The 7,706-nt window shown below is 43.0% G+C and overlaps 1 pseudogene; it reads left to right on the top strand.

The window, feature by feature from the left end:
* Window positions 1-533: 533 nt before the first annotated feature.
* LOC146821706 (28S ribosomal RNA) lies at window positions 534-3,243 on the top strand (annotated as a pseudogene).
* Window positions 3,244-7,706: the final 4,463 nt, after the last annotated feature.

The raw sequence follows: 7,706 nt of genomic DNA on the forward strand, positions 1-7,706 counted from the left end.
TTTTGGGTGCCACGGGTGCCCATTTTCTGTCCAGAAAATGCCCTCAGGGGAGGTCACAATCACTAGTCAAGGAGGTGCCTGGTTCTCTTCTACCTGATCACAACTTGATGGGAAGTGTGACATCTAGCTATCCCTGAGTGCTCTAATTTGCCCACTCTCAAGATGGCAGACCCCTCTCTCGGTGTGTTGAGATCCCCAGCCCAACCCAGAGGTGTGGCTACCATGGGGCTACACACTACTGGAAAAATGGTTTGACAATTAGTTTGCCCCCTCTTCTCCATTGAATCTCATCTTTTGGGATAACACCTGTGTGGCTTCCTGCCAGAGTTACGTAAAACCTCTCCCCCACACGGGCTTCTGTTGTATCCTTTGCTGGGAGACTTTTGCACATCTCCCCAGGAGGGCAGAAGGCTGTCTCGGGGCAGACCCCATGTGCAATCTTAAACGGGCACAGAAGACTTTGGGCAACAATCTCACGTACAGCCATACCCTTATCCGTAGCAGGTCTCCATGGTGAACATCCTCTTTCATGTTGGAACAATGTCATTAAGGGAAGTCAGCAAGTCAGATCTGTAACTTCGGGGTAAAGATTGGCTCTAAGGGCTGGGTCGGATGGGCGGGGTGAGAAGTGGGGCAAGGCACTTTCTGTGTCAGGATGAAACGTCACCCTTCAGGGTGGCGGAAACTCTGGATGTGAACTGGGCCCTTCGTGTGGCTCACCCCAGCTGTGTCGATCGCCTCTCCCAATCTCCCTTTTAGTTTGACGTTTTGCTTTGGATGGCACCTACCAGAAGACTTAGAATTGTTCTGGATCAGGGGAATCTAACTGTTTAATTAAAACAAAGCATTGCAAAGGCCCAATGCAGGTGTTGATGAGATGTGATTCCTGCCCAGTGGATACATTCATTGGACCAATTGAATACATACTTAATAGGATGTATCTGACCAATAATTATCAGTATTAGTCATCCTACACTGTTTTTATCTAGTGCCTGATTCGTCATCATTAAAATTGTTTTTGGGCGAATGTCTGGCATTTTTTAACTTCACATTTTTTCACTTATCACACACGAGAATTTCGTCTGTCTGGTATCTGCGCTCCGCTGTAACGAAAGCGTCGAAGCACACCAGAGGTGCAGTCGGCACCCCTGGTGGAACCCTATGATGAAGCATGTCACCGACTAGGTCGGTGAGTGAGGGTTCTACGCATATATCTGATTGATTTTTCGGCAGCACTTCAGAATTCACATATGCATGTATGTGTATATATACTCGTATATGTATGTATATATGTGTATGTATGCATAATTTTGCTAATGGTAATTTTCTGTTCTTTCTGTTTACACACTCTTTTGTTGTTTAAAGTACATTAATTGAAGCTCAGGTTAATGGTGGGAATAACTATGATTCTTTAAACCTTTTGTCAGTCATAGTGGCCTTTACCTCCAAGTGCTCCCACTGGTAATTATCTCGATAACACTAATCTCTTTGAGGAGAAGTCTATAGAAATAGACCAAACAGTGTATCTAATATGATATTGACCACAATAGCAAGAAATAACGACTCTAACAATGACAATGCCAGATGGGGTACTTCTTGGATAAAAAACCCTTTAAGATGGCGAAAGGAGGTACTGATTTTTTTCCCCAAATCATAACCTCCTTACTGATTTTGTGAACTTTATACACAGCTCCAATAACACAACGAATAACAGCAAATTAAATCATATTTTTTTTTACCATGTTCACCGTCCGTACTAAGCAATAATGAGGAAATAATTACCCTCAGTAAAAGAGAAGTACTGGAGAGTGTACTGTCTATCTGAAGTGTAATTCATGTTTCTGTGAGGGCAACTTGAAGTGTAGTTGCACTCCTGGACACTCTTTGTATTGTTGGAAGCAAGAACGATTTGACGAAGACGGGCAGTAGTAATGACACAGAATGAGCCACTGCACGATGGTACAAGAGTATCAAATGTCTTGTTATCAAATTAGTGACGGTATGAATGGATGAACGAGATTCCTACTGTCCCTACCTACTATCTAGCAAACCCACAGCCAAGTAAGTAAGTAATTTTTATTGTATAAGTTAATTAAAAGCTTTACATAATCTCATAATGGCGAGAGATCATTAAATAAAACTGCAAGTTACATCATTTATGGAATCCGACAATAAAAAGAGCTATGGTACAGTTTATGTTAACTACACAGCCAAGGAACTAAGCTTGGTAGAGTCAGCGGGAAAAGAAGGCCCTACTGAGCTTGACTCTAGTCTGTGAAGAGGCATGAGAGGTGTAGGATAAGTGGGAGGCTCTGGGCTGCCAGTGAAGTACTGCTACTCTTACTGTTTTTCACGTACCCAGTGAGGCGTTGGAGGGAGACACGAGGGGCTCTTGTTTCTGGCTCCAAGCAGTTGGCAGGTGAAACCCTCTCGGGGCACAGTGGCAGGTAGGGAGTTTGACTGGAGTTGTACATCTCTCAAACGATTACGCAGATGACCTCAAATGAGCTCAGGGAGGACAGAAACCTCCCACAAAGCAAAAGGGCAAAGGCTTGCTTAATCTTGATTTTCAATATGAATACTGACCATAAAAGCAGGGCCTCAAGATCCTTCTAACATTTTGCATTTCAAGCAGTAGGTGTCTGAAAAATTACCATAGGGATAGCTGGCTGTAGAGACCATGCTTTCACAGCGAAGTTGCTTTTTGATCCTTAGAGGTCTCCTCTCTCTCACTGTGACGCAGAATTAGCAAGTGTTGGAATGTCCAAGCACTAATATTGAACGTCATCTGTTTTTAGACGGTCTTGAGACAGGAGAGTTTTACCCTACTGATGATGTGTTGTTGAAATAGTAATCCTGCAAAGTACGAGAGGAGCCTCACGTTCAGACATTTAGTGTATGTGCTTGGTGGGGGAGCCAATGCGGCAATGGTACCAATTGTGGCATTTTGACTTCAGCCTCACAGTCAGAATCACCCACCCAAACCATAATGATACCGCACTGCTATAGAGCCTCTGTTGGCCTGGCATTTCTGGCCTCTGGGTCAGGGTGGTGCCGCTTGCTTGGGGACGGGTTCACGATGGAAGGAGGCCATTTCCATTGTCTTTAGTGCCCCACATGTTTGTAGGACACCTGGTGCTAAATCATTTGTAGACAACCTGATTTGGGGGTCAGAGTTCTGTAAGTAGCAGAGCAGTTGTCTCGCTGTGATCTATTAAAATTCATCTTCTGAGCCAAATTTTTGTCTCGGTCTGTGGGTGTCCATGCCTCCCTGTTGAGCCTATGCCACCAGGCCTGCGGGAGGGATGGGCTGCAGGTCCGTGTGAGGTCTCCTCCCCACGTGCTGCATGGCACTGGGGGGTCTCTCCCTCTTGCCCTGCACTTCTGGGTGCTGGGATGGGGGCATAATTCCTCACAGGTCAGCAGGATGACCAGTTGGCTGGAACAGGCACCAGTGGATATGCCTGCAGAAAAGAAACCGGTGGGTGGCTGTAGGAAGGCTTCACCTGAATGCTGGCCTCATTGTTGACTGCCATTTAGGCACTCTGGTTGCCAGCTGGGCCCAAGGCATCTGATCGGTGGGCTGTCCGACCAGCTAACCTGTCAGTGGCTGATTGACTAGATGACTGGTCAGTGGCTGGCCGACAAGTTGATCGCAGGGCTGGCTGGCGCAGCTCACTCTGACTTTTGTCTCCCCCCAGGTTCTGTAAGCTCTCTCTTCGTGAGTGCATACTAGCCAAGAGAAAACAGCTTCCCAGGCAGGCCAAAGCAGGCAGGGAGGTTGGCTGTGGGCATAACCCTCCTTAGCTCCCCAAGCTCGGGCACCAGGAAGGTGAAAGGCACTGGCCCAGGGCACCCTTAGCCAATGGACTGGGGGGACAGTCTCTTTCAAGGGCTTTGTGGCTGCAGACTGCGGAGGACTTTAATTTTCCTCCAGAGTGTGGAGCAGAGACGGGACCTCCGTGAAGGCCCAGGTACCAAGCAGATCCCGCTGAGGGGTGGTGTTAGACCAAGAAGGAATATGGGGCTCCTGCTGGCTGAACAGCTTCCCAAATCCTCTGAGAGAGCGGAAGATGAAGCAAGGTTTTCACCTGGGAGCTCAGACTTACTAGGCCAGGGCTCCAGACACCTGGTAGGATCACCTTCCCTACCTGGATTATTGGTCATTATAAGAAATTGAGGAATTAGTTGAGGGAGTGAGTACCCACCTCAGATGGTAACTATAATCCTTGTCAGGGTGAACTCTCAAAGTCACAAAAGTAGCTATAACACATAGCAGACAGGCATAACTTAGAGGCAGGCCAGGGAGATGAGCAAAACCTTCACTGTGGTAACTCAAAGCCAGTTCGCGCCGCAGTTTCTCTTCCACTTGTCTTGGTGCCTGACTGGGTAGGGTGACAAAGGAAGGGGGCAGGTCCAGTTGTTTGCCACATCTGCCTGTGACAGTTGTAGCTAACCGTTAAGTTCATTAAGTTCCTGGTCACAGTCCAGATGGCCAGCCTATCAGAGAAACCAAATATCTTCCTACACCTAAGACCTTTGTCTCAGCTCTGCGAGCACATTCACACATCATTAAAGGGGCTATTCAGCTCCTGGATGACAGTTGGAAGCACTGGAGGCTTTTTGCAGGATACAGGCTTCTTTTAAAAAGTACTTGTTCTAAAATATTTATTACAAATCCGAATTTACTAGTGAATCTACGTTTGTAATAAATATTAAAAAAAATCCAACAGTGAACTCTAGTTGTTTCTTAAGCATAGATCGCAATAGTAAAATGTATTATTGTATCCCAGTTCTTTTCTCTGAAATAGCCAACCCTACTAAAGTGAAAATGGCTTTTCTAGCCTTTTTACTGTAAGGAAATGTTTAACAATAAACCTTTACATGTCGTACTGTTAATTACCATGCACCCATCGTTATCGGTAAGAAGGCTAACAATGGGATGAAAAAACGGCGCTCCCCAGAGGTAGGTGAGGGGTTTTAAAAGCAGTTAATTTTTCTAAAAACCAACAGTATATACAATTTTTTTAAATGCAGCAAAGAATAGTAATAATTCAAGCCTGCGACGCCTAAAGTGCGCTATGGAAGGTAGTTTGTAGTAAGGTTAGTGCGAGTTCCCACAGTGCCCAGAGCGCCCAGAGCGCGTGTTCTGCAGCTCGCCACAATACTTATAATGCAGCAATTCCGCTGCGTGTCGGCGCCATCCCCTGCTAAGTAGTGAAGTGTCAGCAGGCCAGTCCGGAGACTAGACCGTCTTCGTGTCCAAGATGGCTTCTCCTAATGTGCGATCGGAAGTGAGGGCTACGTGTGAGCAGGTCGCGTTTAGAGCCTCCCTCCACACAATCAGCACAAGCTGTAGTGGACCGGGGAGAAAAACGGCGCCCACAGAGGTAGGTGAGTGATTTTAAAAGCAGGTAATTTTTCTTAAGAACACATAGTGAGTACAATGGCAAAACAAGAATACTAACAAGAATAACTAGACTGCTCAGTGATATTCTATTTAGTTACGACTGCCATATTGGAATATTCATGATTACCTTGTAGCAATCTCCGCAGCAGAATGTGGGTAAGAAGTTTGAAAAGGGACACCATTTTCTCCATTGAGGATACATATTACTGTTTTAAAACAAACTTTTAGGCATTAACACACTACAGATGTGGGCATTCTTGACAATTAGTGATTTCCATCTGGAGACCTTTAGTGGCGATCTCTTTGTGCATAATGCTGATGATATTGTCAATCAAATTTTGCAGATACAGACAGAATAAAAATTGTGGGGTGAAAAGAACAAGAACTGATCCTGAAAAGGAGGATGAACAATGTAAATACTATAATTAAATAAAATCTTTAGAAGACAGTAGACGAAAATGGTTAAAGACAACACAACCATAATCTGTGACAAGATCTGTTGTGGTAGATAAGGTGATGGCTTAATTCGTCGTCAGTGGGGGGGGGCACAATTTTATAATGCACAACAAATTTACTGATTAAAGACACGAAAAGTTGAAACCATACTTTGCACATGTTAGACACAGTGACACATGAAACAGACACAAGTGTAGTAGAAGCACCTTAAAAACGTGCTTTAGAAATGCAATATGAAGAAAACATACATACAAAGCAATACTAATACATATTACTAATAGACGTTTCTAATGAACATGTTGTTTATTAACGTTTACGGATGAACTTGAGCTGTTAATAATGTGGCCTAGTGTTTCTAATGCTTTTTGCTTCGCACCATTTAGAAAAGTTTGTGCAAAAATGTGTAGAAACTATGTACGATCTTGAAATTTTGCATGATAATATTAGATATCCTATAGTATATGAAAAGTGACAAATTCTGTAGTATGAACATAGAAAATGTTACAGTTATATGAATGTTGAGAAAAATAGTGGTAGTACGGTATGTCTAGAGTTAGCTATTTCCATGTAATAATCTCTGGTGAAAGTTCTACATATTCCCTATTTGGAATGATTTATTGCATCATATTTGATATTGATTTAGAGTTTATTTCATTTAAAATGTGTGATGGTAACTTAAAGTATTTTTCAAACATGCTTTTTCTCTAACACTGACCTCTCCCCTGACCTAATACAATGGACCATTTACATTGAAATGATGCTTTATTTGTTCTGTACATGTATACATTTTTACTAAATGTTTCTTCATTTTGTACAGTGAAATATTCCCATGGGAACAGGATTGCAGCTGTTGCAATAGATGGATACATTGTATTTATTTTTCACTGATATTACGCCTATGTGGACTTTCAAATCTTTCAAACCAGCAGGGATTGGCATCTCACTGCTGCGAGTGTTCTAGGTGACATTATGTGAATCGGAGCATATGCCAGTCTCTCGATGGTGGTGATGCTACATCACTGAAATTTGCTAGAGACTTTTTAAAAGAAGAAATGGCAAAGGAGGGGCAACACCATACTCCTCCTTTTTCTCTATTGAGAGGATGCTATGCTGATCGATTTTTTTTATGATTACTAAGAACTCTTCTCTTACTTTTGGACTGCTTTACTGATGCAATAGTCGATAACTAATGGACTGAAACCTTCTTTGCCGAACCATTTTTTATTTTTCCTTTCCTTTATTTCTTTTGTTTTATGCAAATGGACTCACCCTTAATGGACTTTAAATCTGAACTCTTTACCTTTCCTTGTAGGATTTGAGCTGTTAGACCAGGGATACTCAAAGTACGGCCAGGGGGCCGCATGTGGTCCTCCTGAACTTTACACGCGGCCCCTTGATCAACAGTAGAACTGGGCTGCTGTTCACTTGACTCAGCATGAACATTAAAAAGATGTTAAATAAACCAAGCTTGTAAAGGTCAATTGAGGTTAAGGAAAGGAAGTAACTAGGTTGTCCTGCTTCAAAATTCAAAAATTATATTTCATTAAAATGCAGAACCATTTCACCTTAGTATAGCAGATATCAGTGCATTCAGAAGTATCTGTTTAAAGTGATAGTTCTACAATATGAATTTAGAAGCATTAAATCAAAACGCAGTGCCAATAGTGAACCAAAAGACAAGTCAGTTGTTATGTGCACTCCTATGGGGGCCTAGGTTCCTATAATACACGCACAACATTATAGTTCATTAAATCAAATGCAGGAGAAGGTTTTGTACAACACATATTCTGAAGTCCTGTATTCTGAAGTCCTCTTATATGTGATAATGAATAAAAAGGAG

This window comes from Triturus cristatus, chromosome 6 (genome assembly GCF_964204655.1).
Source record: "Triturus cristatus chromosome 6, aTriCri1.1, whole genome shotgun sequence".
Classification (NCBI taxonomy): Eukaryota; Metazoa; Chordata; class Amphibia; order Caudata; family Salamandridae; genus Triturus; species Triturus cristatus.